The sequence below is a fragment of the Crocodylus siamensis genome, chromosome 1 (genome assembly GCF_052110815.1).
Source record: "Crocodylus siamensis isolate JL-2025a chromosome 1, ASM5211081v1, whole genome shotgun sequence".
Lineage (NCBI taxonomy): Eukaryota > Metazoa > Chordata > Crocodylia > Crocodylidae > Crocodylus > Crocodylus siamensis.
In genome coordinates, this window is record NC_143395.1 from 260,229,182 (window position 1) to 260,252,294 (window position 23,113).

A 23,113-nucleotide genomic window follows, 5' to 3' on the forward strand; every position below is an offset into this window, starting at 1 on the left:
GTAGAACTTAATATATTTACATAGATTCTTAATTTTTACATTTGTATTATGTAAGAAAGAGCTGAAGGATGATTATTTTTTGCCTGTGATTTAAGGTCTGTTAGGGTGGAGAATGAAGTTCAATTAAGAGTGCCCAAAAACAACATTTCAATATTTTTAATAATATAACTTGTATTAAATATGCTGGATGAATCAGGAAAAAAAGTATATTTCTCAACATGTTTTGCATTTAAATTAATAAAAAAGGAAGTATAATCTACGTGTTTACTGCTTGGTTTCTCATTTTAAAATGATGGGAAGGTGGGGTTTTTTATTTCACAAATACTCAGGCAACTTCTGTATCTTTTAATTTTTGCACAGAATTCTGAGGAAATCACTTGAAAGAACATCTTTTATATAAACCTTGCAACAAATCTGTTGGTGGTCATTGGTTTGGGAATCCTGCACTGTATTATTTTCCTTCCATTTCCTGTTCTAGGACTATCATTTACATAAAAAGGTAAAAACCTGTTTTAACTGAAAATCACAGAAGATGGTGGATTAAGGAGCAGCAAAAAGACATTGTACCGCTTTCCCCATTGTTAAGTGGCAATATAGTGCCTTGTGTTCACTGCAGTATTTTCACTGCTGTTACAGATGGGGACTGATTTCCTTCTTGGTTTTATTGTTCTAATGTCAGTATAACTTCACTGAGGTAAGCAGAGATCCATCCGTGTTGTCATCGGCAGTAGCAGCAGTCCCTTGATATGAGGGTGACTGTCTTCCAGTAAACAGGGAAGTCATCAGTTAATCTAGAGATGATTGAAGAGGTGGATCTGATATCCTCATGTTTGACTGCAGATGCGGCAAATAGTTTGGGGTCTCTGTTCCAAGTAGAAAACTATCATCATACATTTACCATGTCTGTGCAGGTCTGAGACTAGGGGCTCTGCTAACCACTAGCACTTGACCTCATCTCCACTCACCTGTCACCATAGGACTTCCTGTTGAAGGAAGATACCTGCATGGGACTTCTTGTAACATGGGGAGGATGTTGTGCATCAGCAACCACACAAAACTTTGGAGGAAGAAAATCCTAGCCCGATGGCAAGGAAAACCAGGACAACTGGAGGTTTCTATTCTGCTGCAGCCTTCATCCACCTGTGCAGCCACTGTAAGGTGTTCCTTCTTCATCTGCCTGCTCTACCCTTGAGGACTTTTATTTTTGTTTTTGGACTGAAGTTGGTCTGGAAACCTCACTCTCAGCCTTGCTTCTGTGGCTGATCCTACCAGGAGTGCAAAACTCCAGACGGCACCACTCTTGAATTCATTGGTAGTGCACAAGCTCCTATACCACATCAGGGCTGCAGTCCTTGGGAACCACCTGTGTAAAGGGGTAGGGAAGGACCCACCAATTGAGGGTAGCAGATGACAAAGAACACTTTGGATTTCTGTGTAGTTTTATTCACAGATTAGTATTCTCACATTACCTCACTGATCTACATACTGTTATCACAAACTTCCACCCCACTTTTTTAATGTTCATTGATTTTTTTCCAAATGGCAAAACCACAGAGTACCCAGGCGAAAAGGATTATAAAATACATCAAAGCTATATCAGGAAAACATTCTCTGTAATAACAATTTATCAACCTACAAATATATTGCCTCCAGGGGAAAAAAAAGAAGGAATTGTTCCATGCAGGTGTAAGAGAGATCAGGTTTTGATCTAGCTGGGAACTTGGCACACACCATTCATTTTTTTCAGTTTTAATATCTGTACACATCTTAAGGAAGCATACATGGCCATTACCAGTACAAACAGAAAGAGTTTAGAGTGTACAGCTGCATGACAGGACCACATTTTCAGTGGAGGCTGAGGGTGATGTACAAACAATGTAACAATTAGTGTGGAAACATACAAATGTAAAGACTGGTGTACCTTTATGGTGAAGACCACCTGCTGAAAATCTGCTCTGGAGTGTCCATAACGATACTGTATATTAGCCTATTAAAAGGAAGTCTGTCTGACAATTGTCGCAAAATTATATTAAAGAGGAATTTAATCTGAGATTCTGATTCTTATTTATACTCTATCACTTTTCGACCAATGCACAGGAAATTCACTTACAGGCTATTTATTTACACTGCCAAAATGGTGCAAAGAAATCTGAGTATAAAGGAGAATGAGGCACACAATGATTGTAACAGAAATACATGAATACGTCAGGAAATTCAGTTAGGATTCACCAGGATGATCATTACATGATTGTATCTCAATGCAGGGGGATGAATATTAGAGGATATCTCAAGGTGCCTCTTTTGGCCCCATATTTCTATGATTACAGAATAACCTATGTGCAGTAATCTAAGACTGCTAATAGGTTTGTCTAAGTCTGTGCATAAAGGGGTAGCTTATGTAAAAATCCAAGATCAAAAACTGCATTTCAACATGAAAGCTCTCAGTGCATTATTAAAAGCCACTGAGTAAATAAAAAATGCTGACATTGCTGGGGTCCTGAGGCTGTAGCTGTGCTGCTCCCCTGTGCTGCTGAGAGGAGGAAGAAGGTCTAAGGCAGTGCTCCCTCCTGAGCTGCATGCATGCATTTTAGTGCATAGAAAAGAACATAGAAAAAAGAGCAGTGCACCTGAGCTGCCAGGGAATGCTAGAAAGGAGAAGGAGAGCCTGTGTTTAGGATGCATAAACAATATGATTATTGCTTACCCATGTCTGGGGGGTTCAAAGAAAAGAAAATCTTCTCAGATATGTATGAGAACCTGATCCTATATCCCTTGCATAGGGGAAACTCCCACTAACACTGAAGGTGTTTACCCTGAATCAGGTATATAAGATAGGATCCTGAAGTTATGGGAAAAAGATGTGATTTGAATAGAAGCCAATATTACTAACTAGTGTCTACAAGATATCTATTCATTTAATGTCATAGACAAAAGTATACTGTGTATTTTATTATGCTGTTGTATAACAAATTTTTCTTAATTTTGTTATATTAAAATGATAATTTAGCAATTTCTATATATTTTCCTTTTGTACTTAAGTTTCATTAGAATTTTAAACATGCACACACACACATTCATTGTAAATACTGGCAGGACATTTCTTCAAGAAACTATAGGCATAAAGAAAATCCAAGCTATACTCATAATAGGCTTTAACATGATATAGGGGTACCTTTATCTTCACTGTAGTATCTAAGCCCTTAGATTCAACCTGCATAATCAGGTCTCTTACCTAGTTCAAGCAGTCTTCTGCTTTTGTGGTTAGTGCAAATGAAACATTTTAGTGCTCATATGATACAACAGTGAGCAAACGAAAGCTGAGCAGACTTTCTCAGGAAAGAAAAAAGACAGTTATAAATGTTTGAAAATATATATTTACAGCTAAAGCCCCTATTCATTAACTAATGTACTGGTATTAGAACAGCACCATCACAGTAAAGAACATGAGCAAAAATTACTATACAAATAACATTCAAACCGCTGCGAACTTTAATAGGAATTTCTATAGATTTTGGGTTAAGGGATTAAGCCCTTAATGAAATGCATAGTTGCATTTAATATCTTTCTGAGATCACATGCAGATTAATACATTTTCAAGTGTTCAAGCTAAGTAGGAGACTAAGTTTAGCAAGTTCATTTTAGGGTGTGTCTACACTTAAAAATGAGCTGTATTTAATACTTATTGCCTGATTATCCTTTCAGTTATACCATCAGTTTTATACCAAGGCAGCATAATTATGATACATTACCTTCTATTTTACAGGAGTGTAAATGCAATCACGTTCAGGCCCTCAGTGTCAAATGTAGTTCCCCCTGGCCTTTCTTCAACTAGCGTAACGTGGCTTGTGCAGAGAGACTCACCCTGTGTGTTCAACATTTAATAAACAAGGCATTATCAACCTCTTTGGTTGCCCTGTTTAACCCAGAACCTATGTTCAACATGCATCTACACGACATTATGTCACTGTAGCAATGCAGTGACATAGTATTGGCCGTCACAAACCGTGATGCTGCAGATATGTCGCTGTAGCACTGCGTTCCCTCATTGTAGTGTGTTGCTACAGCAATATAGCAGCTAAAAATAACTGTGCACAGCGCAGTACAGGCTATTACTGAAAGTACTAAACAACGGCACAGTAACAAAGGTGTCATAAAGACACGTGTAGATGCGCTCCCAGAGTTGAGGGGGGTTAGGAAGGAGTGGTGTTTGCAATCATGTGTCAAGCCTGACTCAGACCTGGCTCTCAGTCCGAGAGGAAAAAATGGAAAATTATCCACTAGGGACTAATAATTTGAGAAGCCAGACTGAGATTGTTTCAGGTTATTGGCTATAACCTATTTAAGAATTGTTAAATAAGCTCCCTTGCTATTGTTGCAAAGATGGGAGGGAAGATAAGAGGTTCACATTTCCTAAATATTTTGTCATATTCAGAAAGACCGATAACACATATGCAGATTAATGCAAGACATTTCATATCTAGCATGCCTGACTGGGCTTCCTAAGACAACTGATAAATAGGTATCAGTAACTTTGATGTGTCAAATATCTTTTTCTTAGGCAGTGGGAAAGCCCAGCAGTGCCTTATTTGAATGACTGCTTTATGTATATGACTGAGATTTGCTTGCCTTAAGAAGCTCATTTATGAGCATGATGATAAAATTAACAGCTATCAAGCCAATTGGTCTTAATTCCCCCTAGAAGTAATGGCTGGTGCTTTATAACAGTCCCGTTATGACGGGAAACAAAATGTTAGGTCACATTAAGATGTTAGAGAGTGTATGCAAGGTTGGAAGGCAGAAAAGGGTTTTACAGGAAACCACACCAGTCCTTCCTTCATCGTTTTCTTTCATGTCATTCACAGTCACCTTTCCTCCCATGCAAACTCCCATTCCATTTTATTTTTCTTCCTATTTTATATCTATCTAACCATAAAATATTCTATGAATATGTTGTCCTTTCAGATATCAGGTCAGGTTCTCCAGTTGTTACACATACAAAACCTATATAAGCTTGCTGGGAGTTATGAGCATGTAAATATTTCACCATAGGACTGTCTGTATTTATTAAAGATAGAGATTTTGCATATTTTATGGTCACAATATAGTTTTGCCAGACCAAAACAGCCCAAGATGCTCCAGATCTGAATGAAGACTTCTGACAAGGATTATATGACATGCTTTATTTTTACAGGTAAATCTAATGAATATTTTTTATTATATGATTTGTTAGAATTAATATATATATATTTATTTTGGATACAACCATTTTTAAAGAAACAAACTAAGCTGGCTGCATGAACAAAGAAACTACTTTTCTTAATACTGTACTAAGGTGAGCACTTGACCGCCAAAATGGAAAGAGAGAAATGGGATAAGTTTCTGTGCTGTCCACTGGGGAATGGGGTAGGGTAGTTAGTGGCTTAAGTCACCTTTGCTCCATTCCTTTTCTGAGCTATGTTGAGGACCAGGATGTCTATGGTATAGCCCGGTGGTCTCCAACCTTTTTAAGTAGATCGTCTTTGGCATTTAAAAGCAAACCAAGATCTACTGTGCACCACCACCACCCACCACCCCCTCCTGCCCAGCAGGTAAGTCTATGGGAAGGGAACGGGGCAGATTGAAGCAGAGGGAGAAAAAATTATTTGGGGGCGCGCCTCCCCAGCAGGTAAGTCCCACCCAGCCAGAGCCCCACTGAAGTTACCCCTGCACCTGCCTCTGCAGCACTGTCCTTCCGCACTGGGGCCTCAATCTAGCCCTCAGCCCTTCCCTCCCCCATGGACTAACCTGCTGGGCTGGGATGTGTGCATGCATGCACATGGGCACTCAGCCCCCACTCTAGCCTTGGATCAATTCCAAGAGGCTCTGAGATGTACCAGTGGATCTCGATCCACTGGTTGGTGACCACTGGTATAGCCTATGCAGGCGTTGGGACTATTTTAAGTTAAGGTAGTTCTCTATGTTGCAATGGCAAAAAAGGGGGTTGGACAATATCGCTCAAAGATGTTATGATCCAGTGCATCCAACATGGACATGGGGCTGTGTTATTTTAAAATTGTTTGCTTGTTTCTCCTAGCACTGCCCCCTACCCCCATTTTCTTTTGTATTCTAATTTCTCTCTCTTTCTTATACTCTGCTTTCTGCACATCATTTCACACCATCTGGTAAAGTGAATTTGGGTTCACAAAAGCTTGTGTGTGCGCTCTATTTTATTTAGCTAGTCTATAAAGGTGCATATCTACCCTGCCTTCTGACTGACTTCACTCTAACACAGCCAATAGAATAACAGATTCAGAGACATCTTTTGTAAGCAGCAGCCTATTCTGCATCTCTCTATAAAGGATTGTGCCACTCTGAACCAGTTGTTCTCTGTGGTGCTGCCCTGCCCTCCCTCTACTCAGCTTGGGTAGACAGTACAGTCAGACTAGACAGATCAAAACAATATTTAGTAAGAAACAGTGCAAGGGAAATGTATCATGAAGCATTCTAAATTGTGCAAAAATGTAATAGATCTAGACCAGAATCTGTGTCTAATGCTAGAACTAATCAAAATAGGAAACGGCTGGTGAGGCCAGTGGTGGCAGAGCACAAAAGATTAGAGCATCTAAATGGAACTTCAGAGAAACAAAGAACGAAGATATATAGGGAGTATTTGCAAGTATATATTTTAAAGTAAGCTAAATTTATTTTTATATTACAAATGCAACAAATTGTAAAGGTAAGAGCAGACCATTCAGGACATAAATGGCTGTAAATGTATTTTTTATTTCAGGTCTCCCACAACCATTCCAGTTATCTTCTCTTCCATTGTGATACTCCACCATGTGTGACCAATGTTTTTATAATGTTGGTGCCTAACAGCGTTCTCAAACCCTGTGTTTTTTGCAAACTAAATGCAAAGTAGCGTGATTTTCAGAGACATTGAACACTCACAAAATTTCCATTACCATCTGTGGGCTCTGCAAGTTCTCAGAATCTCTGAAAAGCAAGACTTTTTTTTTAAGTATCTAAATGTTGCATCTAAAGGAAAGGCAAGGATGTCATAGGGTGATATCTTTTACTGGACCAGCTGCATAGTGGGGTTAGAGTTAGACAAGTTCTCAAATCCAAGACATTCTTCACCAGGTTTGAGCAGTAAAAGCCAGCACATAATGAAAAATGCCTTGCATTCAAAAGCTTGTCTAACTCCCTTCCAGTGATGCAGCTGGACCAATAAAAGATATCACCCAAAGAAATGCTTGCCTTAATTCCTGAATTATCACAGGTACATCACTCTAACATGACTTTAAAGGATATATTTACATGCTAACTTCTGAAAATTGTATAAGATCTTTGGAACCACATACTGGAACATGGTTTCTGTTTCTTTGTTATATAGTGTGATTTTCTGATTGCCATATACACATACACCAACCTTTTAACACAAAAGTGTTGGCAATCCAAGGCATACATTTGTCGAAAGAAAATACCATTGACTTGATAGTATTCTTCAGATGCAAAACACCTATTGAATTTTGCAGTACACAGGACACAGTGAGGTGTGTTGTATGGAGAACTTCAATGCTACCTTTGAATTACCTCACTTTGGGGGATTTCTATTTACAAATAATTTTTATTTTAAGTGCAGGTATAATTTCCCACAATGCTATTTCTGTTATAGACTACTCATGGTCCCAACCCCATGTTTTCCCAAAAGCATGTTCTAATCTTCCCTGTATGGATAAACCTGTTTTTCAGGAAAAATGCCTGATCCAAAGGCCATTGCAATTAAGGGGGAGAGAGCCTCTGGTTCCAGTGGGATGCAAAGCAAACCAAGGGGCCACTCTGAATACACATATATTTTCCCCTCAGTCCTAGGTGGTGAGAGCTTTGGATGCAAGGTGGGATAGGAGAGGAATGGGGAAGAGGGGCAGCAGCTCTGCCTCCCATACAGTGAGATCCTCCTTGGAGACTTCTTTCAGTTGAACACAAACCTGGCAGCCTATTTGCCTTTTGACTGACTGAGTTGAACAGATCATTATGTGCTTTCCTGTGGCTCTAAGTTATATATATATATATATTTGTAGGCAAAGTTAAACCAAAGGGTCATTTTGAGTATATATGTATCTATATATCCTATAGCTGAGTGCATGTATGAATGTGTGGATATAATTCAGTGACCTCTATATCTGTGTATGTATACGGGTACACGCGTGCATGTATTCAGTGACCCCTATATCTCTGTGTGTATGTGTAACTATATGGAGGTGTGTATGCGTCTGTGTATTAAAAGTGACCCCTGGCTCTGTCCCTACCGCGGTGTGTGTGCACGCATATGCCAAGCGTGCCCTCGGCTTCCCTCGCCTGGCAGAGGCAGAGCTGGAGACGCGGTCCCGCATTCAGCTCCATCATCGTGCTCCAGGCCCCGCTCCCTGGAGAGGCAGCCCGGCTGTGTGCGCGCGCGGGGGGCAGGCTCCCGGCAGCAGGTCGTTGTCGCGAGGCAGAGCTGCCCCCGCCCGGCCCCGGCGCGGGCCGGGGTGGGGGGGAGAGCCCCTGCGGCTGCCCCGACCCCCGCCCGGCGCCGGCCGGCTCTCCTGCCCCCAGCGCCCGGGAGGAGCGGAGCCAGCGTTGCACAGGAAGTCGCGGTGTCGGAGCCGCGGGAGCCGTGCCGCGCCGCGCCGTGCCGTGCCGCACTCAGTGCGAGCGCCTGGCGGGGCTGCGCCCCCCCCGTGCCGGTGCGGAGCCGCAGGCCGAGGCGGGAGCCGGTGCGAGAGCGGAAGCCGGAGCCGCGCACGCACGCGCCTGCAGCCCCCCCGCAGGTTTGCAGCGCCCGGGGGTCGGGGCGGGCCGGGGGTGCCCCCGCCGGGAGCCTGGCTGGCGAACCAACCCCAGGGGCAGGGGCAGGGCGCCGGGCTGAGCCCCCCGCCCCTGGCGCGCTGCCCCGGCGCCGCCTCCCCGCCCCCGCCCGGCACTGCGGAGAGCGGGGGTGCAGTGCTGCGGGCGGGGGGCCCGGCATCGCCTGCCTCTGCCGCCGCCGCCCGGCCCCGGCCTGCGGATGGGGGGAAGCACCGGCTCGGCGGGCTGAGAAGGCGGCTTGGCCCGCGGAGAGCTGCTGCTGCTGCTGCTGCTGCTGCAGGCCACGGGGCTGGCGGGGCTGCTGGTGTCTGGGGGAGGGGGAGCCTGCATGTGTGTGAGCGACAGCGTGTGTGTGTGTGTGTGCGTGCGTGTGCGCGCGCATGACACTGAGCGACTAAGCGTATGTGTGACAGTGAATTGGGTGATGGAGTGTGTGTAACAGTGTTTGTGTGCGTGCATCTGTGCCTGAGTGTGTGTATGAGTGAGTGTGAGTGGCAGTGTGTGACAGGGAGTGTGCATGCTTGAGTGAGAAAGTCTGTGTGCGCATGTGTGTAACTCTGAGTGAGTGTATGACAGTGAGTGTGAGTGATGGAGTGTGTGTGAGTGAGTGTGCATGAGTGACAGTGATGGAGTGTGTGTGCATCTGTGAGTGACTGTGTGTGACAGTGAATGTATGAGTGAGTGGGAGTGACAGTGAGTGTGTGTGCCTGTGTGACAGTGTGTGAGAGTGAGTGTAAATGACTGTGAGAGAGAGAGAGGGAGGGTGAGTGTGTGCAGGAGAGAGTGGCTGAGCTGGGAGGTTTTTTGTTTTTGTTTTTGTTTGCCTGGTGGATTTGTTTTGGAGTGTCTGAAAAGCCCTTTGTGTGTCACTGCTGTAATCAAACCCCTGGGGGGAGGCAGGGAGAGGTGGAGCAGTGCAGAGGGGGCATGCTCACTAGACAGGTGAAGCAAAAGGATCCGAGGCGCCCGGCTGTATCGGTTGACCACACTGCAGGTGGGTATTTGAAAGGGGATACAAAGAGCACAGTGCCAAGTGCCATGTGAACAGCGCCTTCCGTCAAAGCATCTCTGTGCGTGACGTCCACTACCCTGCTCGCTCCTTGCCTGGAAATGTTGCCCATGGCAAAATGAATGCGTTTCCCCATCAAGAGCGCTGCAAATTGGGAGGGAGAGGTTGTGCTGCATACTGGAAAGCACATGGCTTGCTGAAATCTGCTGTGCCACGGTGTGATGCTGAGGGAGAAGCCTGTGTAAAAAGTGATGGAATAATAATTTAGCCATTGGGAAGAAGACTTCCTGTTTGAGCTGTTCAGTGCAGAAGACCCCAGGGTTTGGCAGCCTAAACCAAATGTATCATTGCTAGGTGTGGGATTCTGTTACAATGATGCTGATGGGTTTAATAAACTGTTAATCTAATGTCTAGGCACCTAGATCAATAGGCTCATCGATTATTCTCTCATAGCTTTACTGCAATTTTTTCTTGGAACTTGGGATATAGTGATTCTTAGTATCAGCTAACTGATGCTTCATTTTCTTAGAGGTATTTTTTTACTCCTCCTGAAGTCCACTTTCTCTCTTTGGCTCTTTACATTTTTTTTTTCTAATGAGAGAAAAGGGAGGTAGCAGCTGTGGAAGGATTACCACGCTTGTAATAGTTCTGTTGCACTTCCAGCTGGTATACTAGCTCATGATTGCACTCTGTTTTCAAGAGTAATACCTTTCCCCTCCTTCTACTGTAGCACTAATGTTTTAAGGTGTAGAATCAAATATTTGATTTGAGCACAAGTACTCTGGAGAACGCTCCCTGCTTGTATTAGCAGCACCTCTTTTGATGTGAGAATTATCATGGTACAGACAAAACTACAACTTTTTTTCTACTCAAGCAACTCCAGAAACTTACAATTAGGTTTTTGAATCATTATATTTCTATTTATTGCTATTGGAGTAAACTTCATGGCAGGCTCTTGAACAACAGCCTACACTGCAGAAATTATTGTTTTAATAACAGCATTAAATACAGCATTCTCGGTATTGCATATCTCTGTTTCATTACGGCTGTTGGATCTACTTGTTTCTGTCCACTCCTAGTGGGCCACAGCTTTAACATCAGGTAGGAGCTGCAGCATTTTAAGGCTGCAGTGTTTTCTGGTTTGGAAAAACATTCTGGTTCCAGCTAGAAGGTAAATCTTGGTTAGATTTTTAGACCCAAATCTGCCTTCCTCCCTTCGTGTCTGATGTTACTGCACTTTGTACTATTAAAATTAAAAAGGCTGACAAAAGACACTGAGTTGGAAGACTAAAATGACCCCAAATCACTCTACGCTTTCTATGTTACTCTTTCTCATTTTAGTTCTCCATCACATAAATGGCCTTAGCAGTTTGGAGAGAACTACTGCTGGCCTCTAGAAGGCCTTTGAATTCAACCTTTATAGTAGAAGGATCCACATAGGTTGTGATGACTGAGCACAATTAATTTTGCCTAACTGATGGTAAGTTTGTAAACTTAACAGTGTACTGCAAATCATTCATCCCTCACCTGGGAGTAAGGTGACCCAGCATGTCACTTAGGGAGGTGAATTAATTCTGGTCAAAATTGAGATTAGAGTAGGGTTTATTAGTTGATGTGTTGTAGTTGTGGTCTTGGCAGTTATCTTGACCTGAAATTGTGGAAATGAAATTCCTTGACCCTAATTCTTGATCCTCTCAAACAGACATATTAGCAAACAAACCATAATGGTACTTATAGCTATTCATGGAACTTTTCCAGAATAGAGGATGTGTGCATGCTTTTTTGAATCAGAAGGATAGATCGTCTTCTCGTACCCCCTCCCCCCAATTACAGTCTTGCAAAATACAGCCATTTGCGGCATGGTCCAGTACTAGTTTCATTATTTTTGCTTCCATTTGCAGAGGGATGCATTGTTTTGAAGTCTTAAATGATGTTTTGCTTAATTATGAAACTATTATTGAGTAATTGGATTAGAGATGCTATTCTTCAGGGGAAAACTGTAAATAATGTAGTCTTGTTAACTGCAGGTTATTTATCACAGGACTTCTAATAGTTAGGGAAGCAGCGTACCATAACTTGTTTTCTGACCATAACTTATGTTTTCCGAACAAACAAAAGAGTTGCATTTACTTATTCCTCTTCTTGGTTATTAATGTCTGATGGCGCTCCTTTTTCAGTATCTTACTTATTTCAGCAAAGAACTGTCATTGTAGTAGTACTACTTGTTTTGCTCCCAATATATTCATTCAGGGTATCAAACTTCCAGCCTTGCATTCCTCTTTATTGACAGGATCATAGGAAAGTAGGGCTGAAAGGGACCTCATAAGGTCATCCCTGCTAAAGGCTGAGTTAGTATTATTCAAGTCTTGCTTACTGTTAATGCTTGAAGCTAATGGCTTAGGAAAAAAAGAGGGAATAGACCTGTGGCTCTCATTATTGGTTTGACAGTTCCTGTGTGAAGAATGGCAGCTACAAAAAAATGTATCACTAAAAGTGGTGGAACTTGCAATTTTGTGATAGGCTCCAGTAGTCACCTTACCTACCCTCTTCCCTTGATAAAGCTAATGCCAGGACAGTTCCCTTCAGAGAGGGAGAGAGTGTGTTAAAAGTTATAGATACAAATGAGCACTTGCAACGAAAAAGTAAGTACTTGAAAAGGAAGGGAATGGGCAATGTTAGGAAAAAATGATCCAAAGCAACAAGTGGATATCTCTTGCTTAGATATAAATAGCAGCCAGTGTAGAATGGGAATAGCAAAAGAGCATAATTATTTGTGCTCCAACTAATGCAGTTCATAAACTACAGATATGCTTGCTGAAAGCAGCTTTAAAATCAGTGTTAAGATTAAGACTACTCTCTTGTTTGGGGGAGGTGATTAACCATATTAGTTTGAAGTCAGGCAGAAGGCAGGGTAGAGTTGAATGTTACAGACTAATTCAGAGCTGCATAAGCTTTCATAAGCTACAGCTTGCTTTGTCAAATGCTGTGAAAATACTTGCAGGGAGCAGGCGGTCCAGTAGCCTGCCCACCTGCCTCTGACCCAGGGTGGGTCATTCCAGCCACTCATTGGAAAAGGTTGCGTACTCCTGATCTAGGGGCACTGACAGATGTAGAAAAAAATAAAATGTGCTGTACTGGCTCTGCACTGTCTGTGTAGATCGGGTGCTTCAATGGGGCTTTTGAGTGCTTTTAGCTAAAGCTGATTTGATCCATTATTAGATAAAAGCACCCAAAAAGCTCTTGATCTCTACAGATGTTGGGAAAGCCAGGTGCAACTCATGTGCTGCCTCTTCTGGCTATGTGCTAGTCCTGGCATGGGAGCACACCCAGTTTAAATTAAAGCACCATTTTGGGTTTTTTTCCCCCCTCATGTCTGCAAGCAGCCTAGATGATTAAGGCCTGCTTCTGGTCATTCTCAGAATCTCCCATTTCTTGATAATACTGAGCAACTGGGCACCATTGGGATCTGCAGACTAGGTGGGAGGATGCCTGCCTCAACTGCAGAACCCAATAGAGTAGATATTCTCAGAGCACTCCAGCTGGATCAGGCCCAGCACAGACCGCAGCAGGAGGTAAGGGTGTTGTCCCCATTTATTCAAACGACTGGTGGTTAGAGCATTTGCCCAGGATATGGAAGGGCCAGTTTAATTCCCTTCTTTGCCTCAGTGGATTTGCATCTGCATCTCCCAGTTGAATGCTCTGACCACCAGGGGAGAGGTTATTCTGGTGTTGGGCACCTTTTCCCTGTCCTGTAGAAGGGCCTGACTTTGCAATGAATAATACTTGGTGAATTCAAGAGAGCATCACATTCTACCAGTGTTTAGAGCCTGGGAAAGGGGGAGAATTGGGTTGCCCGTTCCTGCATCAATGAATGTTAAGTATCTTATACCAACATAAGATCCTAGGACCCTTTCATATGAGAGATATTAATTGTGGTGCCCTCTCCAGATTCCAGCTTGAATACCACTGCACTGAGGGCATTTGAGTGTCACTTTGAGACTGATCAAGAAAATAACTGCCCATATTTGGAATTGGAATTTAGTGCTGAGTTTATGTGTGGTGCCTGCCATTTTTGTACCCCCTCAAGAATCCGTATCTTCCTCATCCATCTCCAGCTAGCGAGGTAATGGTGCTCATACTAATACAGCGCTTATCTGAATTCTAGGGCGAAATTCTCACATGAATGTTATGAGTGGAAGAGGTGGACTGGAGGTTGTGTGGTGTTTTCTCCTGGAAAGTGTTTAGAATTCAGCACTTCCCATAAATTACTCGACTTCCCTGACAGCAGGTGAAAGCTTGCCAGGGACTATTTTAAATGTTTCAAGTAAAACGATTGTGCCTCAACATCAAAATCTCAAATTCTTTTGAACAGTTTTGAATAAGGTGACGCTTGCAGTTAGCCTAAAGGAATTCAGTACAGTATTGACCTCTTTCTTCCATGCTGAGAACTGGCATCTGCTACTGTGAAAGAAACTTACTTTTGATACAAGTGTTTTGTTTTTGCTCATTAAAAGTATTGTGGTGATTGTGGCGTGTTTGTCAGGAGCTGTGACATCTTAAACTGAATTCTTTGTCTAGAGAAGCATGAGTAAACTTGGAATGCTTCCTGAAATGAACCAGTACATCGATCCTATCAGGTACTTGAAAAAGGCGCAAGGAACTGTTTTGTCCTAAATGTATCGCCCTCCTCTTTTTTTTTTTTTTTTTGATTAAACTATTGTCCCATATAAGTAAACTTCTCTGAGCTACTATGTATTAGGAAGTGAACTGTCCCAGAAAAGTATATCATGCATCATTCACATGAAATTCTCTCCAAATATTATGGCACAGTATTTTGGAACCATATTAGCATTTCTCCACCTTCAAAGGACTTCACGTATGTTAGATTGTGTACATCACACCCCCAATGCAGTGCTGAATCCATTTTTATGGGTGGGAAAACAAATTAGTTGGTACCACTGCAGTGGATTTTGGTAGTGGAATTTTCCAGTATGTTTAAGGCCTACTCTGCGCTCACCTCATCAGTATAATTGCTTTTGCTAGGAGTGGATTCGTGTGCTTCCTCCCTGTAGAAATAATTATAGTATAGTATTATACCCCTAATGGTTATAGTTTAAACAGAGGTGGAGCAAGGAGTTTCTGCCCCCTGGGGCAGAACAAGCAGTGGCAGCTGCAGTGGCTGCCATTAGGCCCTTTCAGAATCAGTGCTCTGGGGTCATGCTCTACTCACCCACCCCTAGCTACTGCATTTAACAGTGCTTGCCCTAATGCAGTTGATATTGTTTCCCATAAGGTATTAAATTCTGTTTATCTTGGTATAAATTGCATCCACGCTTAGTTGGGGAAGAGTGGGGAGCTGTGCCATTTTACCCATAGTTAACCTAGATCTGTAGTATAGTTAAAAATGTCATCTTTGCATGTAGACAAGCCTAAGTGACTTAAGCATACAAATTCCATGAACTTCTGAGCGGAGCTCTGGTAGAACTCCCACAGCTGTTCTTGGGTATGTCTATACAGTGTGCAGGGGCACTATGCCAGGATAACAGGGCTTGCTTTGTAACTAGAAGTATTATGGTTATGTTCATGATGTGCTGTGTGTGACGTAATAAATCCTGCTTTTCAGTCAAACTAAATAATCAGATGCAGCATCATGCTAATATATTTCTTCCATTTCTAGTACCAGAGCTAATATGTGCAATACTGGCATAAGACTTTTTGTGGTCTGTGTATGTACACATGCACATGCATAGTATTGTATGTATGTACCTCCTTTGGGTCTCATCTGGTTGGCTCTGGTGCTCTTAGTTTGCTTTGGTCTAGGTAGGATGCAACACGGGTGGTTTCCTTGGCCTATTTGCCCAGAGATAGCATAGTGCCCTTTCTGGGACCAGGATTTTTTGTAGTCACTTCTTCACAGAAATGGGATATCATGATCCAGTTGCTTTAGCCTTTGGAACACCATTTTCCTAGGGATACAGTATGGTTAAAATGTAGACCTTACAGATTCCAAAATAGACCCCCTTCAGTGCAAAATATACAGAACAGGGCAAAATACTAAATGCCCATGTACATTTTCCTGCCCATTTCTTCACCATTCTGGAACAGTCTTTAGATTTTGGTCTGCATAGTGTGCAGTGTTGCTTGTAATAGGCTATGCAGTGAACCTCTGCTTTCCTATATCTTTTTCCTTAGATGAGAAAGGGGAAATATAAATGGAAAAGGAAGAGAAAGTAAACTGAAGAGCAAGTGTGCAATAGCTCTTAGGTGACTGGAAAGGCTAATGTGGTAATAGTAACAGAAAGTATTTACTGCTTTTATTATTGTTATTTTGGTATCCATACTAGAGAATAATGGAAGTATGCAGCCACCAGAAAAACTTAATGGAGATATGTGATGCTCAAGTGTTTGAGAACCACTGCTCTGTCGCAAGGTGTCTGACTGTGCTCCCCCCTGCAGCTGCCTCTCCCACTGCTGTGTGGTGGGGGAAGGCCCAAGAGGGATCCATGTACTGCCTGCAGGGTGGGGGGTTGCGTGCTGCCATGGGGGTATGGGGGGTGGCAGGGCCCACACAGTCGGGTCAGGACCACGGGAGCCAGCCCTCTTGTGTATGGCCTGTTTGGTGTTCAGCCCAGGGGCTGAATGTTGGCATTGCATGTGGGCTCCAGCTGTACTGAAGCTGGACCGTCCTGCTCTAGAGTGTTGGAGACTTTATTTTTTTCCCCCATAGCATGTGTTTTTCTTTAGAGCTGAGTTCCACTCATTCTGGCAACACTCACTGTGTGTTTGTGTCGCTGTCTTCTCTGTCTGAAATGGCTGGACAGAGACGCTTTCTTCTCTAACTTCCAGCCTGTTTTGTCAGGCGGTCCTTGGTTCTGTCAGTGATTAGTCTCCCACTCTTTCATCTGTTCTTGCGTTACCATCCTCCTGTTAGGATTTCAGTTTGAAAAAACTCTCCTTCATGTGGATAGTGGATTTTTGTTGTTTTGTTTTGTTTTTTTTAATATAACAGCCTCCTTTCATAATTTCACAGTTTCATAGATGTTAGGGGCTGGAAGGAACCTTACAAGATCATTGGGTCCAGCCCCCCTGCACTTGGGCAGGAAAGACTGCTGGGGTCAGATGACCCCAGCAAGGTGGGCATCAAGATGCTTTTTGAAGATCTCCAGGGTGAGTGACTGTACCACCTCTGTGGGGAGCCTGTTCCAGACCCTTGGCACTGGTTTTGTAAAGAAGTTTTTTTCCTATGTCTAGTTTGAGATAGCTCCTGCTGCCTTCTATAGGTTTTGGCTCAGTATGGAGGCAAAAGATGTAGAACTTAGCTGTCGTGTCCACCACAGAAAATGGAGTTTACAGCCTGACATGTGAAGAGGCCCCAATATCAAACAGACCATTTAGATTGTATATAGTTATCACAATCAGTTGAGATGATTTGGGGAACTTGTGATTCTTTATCACTTAGCCAGTAAGGCTAGAGATGGGTGGTGCAGTTAGGGTCCTGGTTTTTCACCTCTGGTAATGTATGTTCAAAATCTTAGCACTGATAATATATGCAAATAAGTTTAGTCTTCTAACCCTCAGTTTCCCCACGTTACAAAATCTGCATAATGGAACTTTACTGGAAGTCTCATTTTAAGAAACCCAGCACTGCGGGGTGTCATCTCAGAATTAATCTACCCATAGAGCACCTGCTCAGTGCTAACAGTACCAATGTAAGTCACCCTTAACTTTTACTTCTGTGCGCTCTTAACTTGCATTCAAATACAAATGGGGTAGTTTCAAGTGATTAGTCGGGCAGGACAACCTATGGCTGCAGCAAGCAAAAGAAATGGGAAAGTGAGACTGAGGTATGAAGGTTGCCTTTGCTGTAGGGTTTGGCTGGAGTAATTCAGACCAGTGGGGACCAACCTTTATAGCAGGTATACCGCAGACTAGCCTAATACCATCCCAGGGTGTAACTCTGATCCCCTTCCCCAGAAAGTTCTGCTTTCTGTACCCTGCCCTGTGCTCCCTGCCTATTCTGTTGCTCTGCTTTCTGCTTCCTGCCTGGTCTGATGCCCTGCTTTTGCTCCTTCCCCTGTCTGTCACTGTGCTGCCTGTCCCCTCTCCCGTCTGCTGTGTGTCACACACAGAGGCTGCCTGTGCCACTTGCAACTCCCATACCACAGATTGGCCATCCTGATTCGGATGGTACATAAGTTTTAAGGCCTGCTTTTCCCAGATAGAATGTGGGCACACATTTTTTAGAAATGTATATCTATAGTTAATTGTTAAGATTTGTAACTGTATTTGCATGCGTGCATGTGCTCGTGTGCGTTTGTTTAATTGCCCTCATAGTAGGAAAGGGAACCTTGGGTGAGGGAAGTAATTTGTTCCTTTAGGAATATGCCTGCTTCTGTTTTAACCAACATTGCAAACAGGGGCTTTATTTATTTAAAATCTTAGCTCAAGTAAGCTGAAATATAATTTGCTTCTAACAACTTATGCTGTTAGTTTGCTGTTTGTGACTTCTATTGTTTTGACAATGAGAACTCAACTGCCCAGTTCCATTCTTCAGTTCTCACTTACCAGCATACTGATGAGGTGGTTTGAGAGCCATTGCTGCCAAAAACTTAAATTCCTTTCAACCCCTCCTTCCCAAATGTTCATTAGAATTAACAACAAATGCAAAACAAAGAGCCTCCATGCAAGCACTGTATTCACAATCGGTTTTCTACAAGCTCTTATTACAGCGTATTTGGCATATAGCAGAATATGTGGCATGTAACTGAACCTTAATTTACACAAGAAAAGGTTTTCTGGTGTAATTACACCATTATAGCTGTACCAAAAGCCCTGCTACTGTAGACACAGTTTTACTGAAGAGTCTTTTTTGCTGGCAAAGCATATACAAGTTCCCCGAATGAAATCCACTATATAAGTGAAAGGACTTTTATGCCAATAGTGGATGGTTATATGGCATGTATTAGTATATATTAGTATTGCACCACTGGCAAGCATCTTTAGTGTAGAATTAGCCTGAGTGTCTTTTTTAGAAGTAGGAGGTCTACACATGTTGGAAAGTAGCTTTCTGTGACTTAAAGAAATCTTTAGTCTTACTGGGAAGAGATGGAGTTATCTTGTTTTGATGAGTTGGGGTTATTTGGCATCCATTTGGCATCCTTTTTTGGTAGTATTTCACAGCTGAAGTTTAATAGCATTCGTCAGTGAAATATAGTAGCTACTATATGCAATCCATGACATTGCTGTCATCATCGCTTTCAGTAACAGCTGAGTGTTTCTTCCAGTTCCTCCCTCTCCCTACCTGAAAAAGCAGCACAATCTTTTCCTTCCTTTTTCGCTGTTTTAAAAATGTTTCATTAATTGAACAATGTTCTACTCTCCATATATAATGTCCAAATGCAGACTTAAAATGTATTTCAAAGACTCAGTAAACTCACTTGTTTTCATTTCTTCCTTTCCTTGGTAGGCTTCCATGTGGTGGGTCAGCATTTTATTGTATAAAGTCTTTGCTTTCAGCAGGTTGCCATGTTCACCCTCTTTTGGGATGATTGGATGGAAACCACTGCTTTTTGACACCAATTTAGGAGTGGCATAAGGTCCCACGAATTAAGAGCAAGGATGATTTATGAAATATGGCAGTTGGCTTGCAGGTCAGCAGAAAGCGAAAAAAGGGCAAGGATGGGGTATGTGAGAGTGGTAGGCAAAAGCTTTATGGTGGTCAATATTGCACTTGAAATTAAAACTAGCATTTGATAGCCTGGTCATTGCAGCAACAGTCATTGCTGTGAATTGTAGGACACCCCTTTGTGATTAGCCATCAGTCTTGGAGCATTCTGACAGAATGAAGTGTTTTTTTATCTGGTTTTAATGTTGGTTTAACAAAAAGAAAATATCTTTGTAATTGAAATAGCATTGACAAAATTTCACTCACACACACACCCGTGCAAGATAGAAGCAGGTGAATTTTAGCCTTTGAATTTTTAGTAGCATTCAGTGTAGTGTAAAAATGATGTCCTTTTTCCAAGATGGCTGCCCCTACGGAACAGTTTAACTCACACACAGCTTAACTTGTCTGGCTCTGATTTTCTTTCCAATATACAGGTGATAGGCATGCTTCTGTGTGAATAGACAGGGTGTTAATTCCTGGGACCTGCCTTTCTGAATCACATACAAAGAAAGGTTTTTCATGTCTTTTAGTTTGTGTCTACTCCATTGTTTAGATCGAGTGCTGATGTGATGGTGACTGGTGGATATGTCACAATTGTCATCAGAGTTATAGTTTTACACCTGTTAATTTAGACAGTGTCACCATTAAGGAAGTTAGAATTCAAGGAGCCTACTATACTGAAGTTGCAGCTTGACCCATTCAAAATCCATGAGAATTATGCCAGAATCTATGAAAGAAACATTTTCTGTTTCACTTCAGATATATTGAAGTATACAGATTCAGTAATGAGACTGTGTACTTTTAAGTCATCTCTGCTCAATCATTTTGTCATTTTTTTATCCCTTAATTTTAATATGCTTGTTGAGATCAGAATATGTATGGCTGGAAGTTGTAACCCAGGCTTCTAGCTGGTGAGCACAAGCCGTTTCATGTCCTGCAATGGGATATCTTGAAATTATGTTCACCAGCACAAATAAGAATTATGTAATTTTAGCCCTTACAGACTTTCTTAAGAAGGAAGTACACCTGCTCTCCTTTCCCATTCCTGTGAAATAACCCCATGTATCCATGTCTGAGGGTCTGTTTACACTCAAAAGGTCGTACTTAAATAGAGCCAAAGCTTACTCTGACTTTGGTAGGATTAAATTCAGTTTCAGAATGGAATAAACCCAGGGTTGTCAACCAGGGGTATGCGTACCCCTGGGGGTACTTGAGAAGGCCCTAGGAATAGAGGTAGATGTTGTTTACTTAGATTTTAAAAAGGCCTTTGACACAGTGCCACACCCAATTCTTATAAATAAACCAAACAGTTGCAATGTAGATTATTACACAGTCTGGTGAGTAGAAAATTGGCTTATGGGGACGCATCCAGAGAGCAGTGGTAGACGGGTCAGTTTCTACCTGGAGAAATGTGGGCAGTGGAGTCCCCTGAGGCTCTGTCCTGGGACTGGTATTATTCAGTATCTTCATTAGTGACTTGGATGAGGGAGTAGAAAGCACCCTGTCCAAGTTAGCTGATGATGCCAAACTGTGGGGGGAGGTACACAAACTATAGGGCAGGGAGGGAATCCGATGCATTTGGACAGGCTGGGGAAGTGGACTGAACAGAACAGGATGCAGTTTAACAAGGATAAGAGTCATGTGTTGCACCTGGGGGGGAAGAATCATCAACACTCCTACGGCCTGGGAGGTACTACTCTAAGCAGCACAACTGTGGAAAGGGATCTTGGAGTCATAGTCGACTCCAAAATGAACATGAGTCACCAGTGTGATGAGGTAATAAGTAAAGCTAACTGCACCCTTTCTTGCACAAGTGGGTGCATCACAAACTGGTTGAGGGAGGTGATATTTCCCCTCTATGCAGCATTGATCAGGCTGCAGCTGGAGTACTGCATCCAGTTTTGGGTGCCACACTTTGGGAGGGATGTGGATGGCCTGGAGAGGGTTCAGAGAGGGACTACGCATTTGTTAAAGGCCTACAGAAAACCCCCTATGTGGACCGATTGGGAGACCTGCACCTCTTCAACCTCTGCAAGAGGAGAGGTGATCTCGTGGCTGCCTACAAACTCATGGGGGCGGGGGAGGGGGCAGGAAGAAATAGGGGCTACAATGTTTACCAGGGTGCCTGTTGGCCACTAGAAATAATGGCCAAAAACTGGAAGAGAGCAAATTTAGATTGGACATCAGGAAAAAAATTTTTACAGCAAGGGTTGCCAAAATATGTAATAAGCTTCCAAGGGAGGTGGTGCTGTCCCCTTCTTTGGAGGTGTTTAAAAGGAGATTGGACAGACACCTGGCTGGGGTCATTTGACCCCAGCATTCATTCTTGCCCAGGGCAGGGGGTCAGACTTCATGATCTAATAGATCCCTTCCGACCCTAACATCTATGAAACTGTCAGAGAGAAGTTGATGGAGCAGATAGACATTGGGTAGGACCCAGAATGGCAATTCCAGGAGTATGATAACACTATGTTGTACTTATAAATATTAGCTTAATTATAGCATAGTGTAAATCAGATATTCAGTGTAGTAATATCCTGACAAAAACTGGTATCTCTCTCAGCAATTTTGAGGTTAACAAGTTCTCTCCGCACAAAACAGGATGACCAGACACATTTTTTTCCCACTGAGAGGTTCTACAAGATATTCTAGTCTCCAGATCTCATCTAGCAAGAAACTGGTCTCCGCAGGTGGCCACACTTCTGCTTATCCATTATTTTCACCTTGCCTGTATCTTTCTCATTCTCTGTCCTTTCTTTTTTTTCTCTTCCTAGCTAGGAATTTACGTAAACTTCAAGTAGGCTCTCAACTCTCCAATTTATGGTAATAAGCACATTATCTTAATAATAGATGTAATGATTGTATTAATGACACTTAATTTATTTTTGTGTGTGCATATGTGAATTATTCTTACTCCCAGTAGTTTAAGAACAATGCGTGTGTGTGTGTGTGGAGGGTTGTTTGTTTGCTTGCAACTGACTTTTGTTACTGCACCTGTAACGTTTTTCCCTCTTCTGGAAATAGTGTTTATGTAGGGGGAGAAGAGAGTTTTAGGGTAGGGAGGGATTTTTATATAATTACATTTGTCTTTTTCCAGGTCTGTAATTCTGCATCAACTGTTAAATTATCCAGAGGTCTTTGGAAATAGCCTCTTCAGAAAAAACAATCTCTTTTCTTCCTTGGTGAGAAGCTGAATTCTTTATTTTTCTCTATGAGTCACTGTGTTCTGTCATTTATTTTCAGGGATTATTACCTGCCCTAGGACTTTGGATACCCAGCCAGGAGTGGGCAGTTGACATAAACCCCTTCACCAGTGTAACTATCTTGAAGCTGGAGTAGAATTAACCCACTACTCCCTAATGGTGAGGGGCTGTAATAGCACCTGTTGCAGGCCACTTCCTGTGGATAGCTGCTATAGGTTTCCTTTTGGTCCCTCGTATAAATTTCTCTGTGGCAAATGCCTGAATGCCACACCTCTCCATCCCATCTTTCTTTCCCCTGCTTGCCTTTCTAAGTAAGCTTTCTAGTTGTTACACTTGCTGCTGCTCCGGCCTTTTTTGCTTCTCTGGAGGGAGTTCTGCCAAACTCATATTCTCTTCAATTAC

At 42.6% G+C, this 23,113-nt stretch overlaps 1 protein-coding gene across 3 annotated transcripts in view; it reads left to right on the forward strand.

The window, feature by feature from the left end:
* The first annotated feature begins 8,378 nt into the window (after nucleotides 1–8,378).
* AGPAT3 (1-acylglycerol-3-phosphate O-acyltransferase 3) overlaps nucleotides 8,379–23,113 on the forward strand; it is a 143,383-nt gene continuing 128,648 nt past the window's right edge. The window contains exon 1 of one of the 3 annotated variants that reach the window (XM_090061607.1): nucleotides 8,379–8,795. The gene's annotated coding sequence lies outside the window, so the exon portion shown is untranslated. Of the gene's footprint in view, nucleotides 8,796–8,830; nucleotides 9,827–22,635; nucleotides 22,691–23,113 lie in introns of those variants that run through there. The other 2 variants (XM_090061615.1, XM_090061625.1) reach the window with 2 other exon arrangements.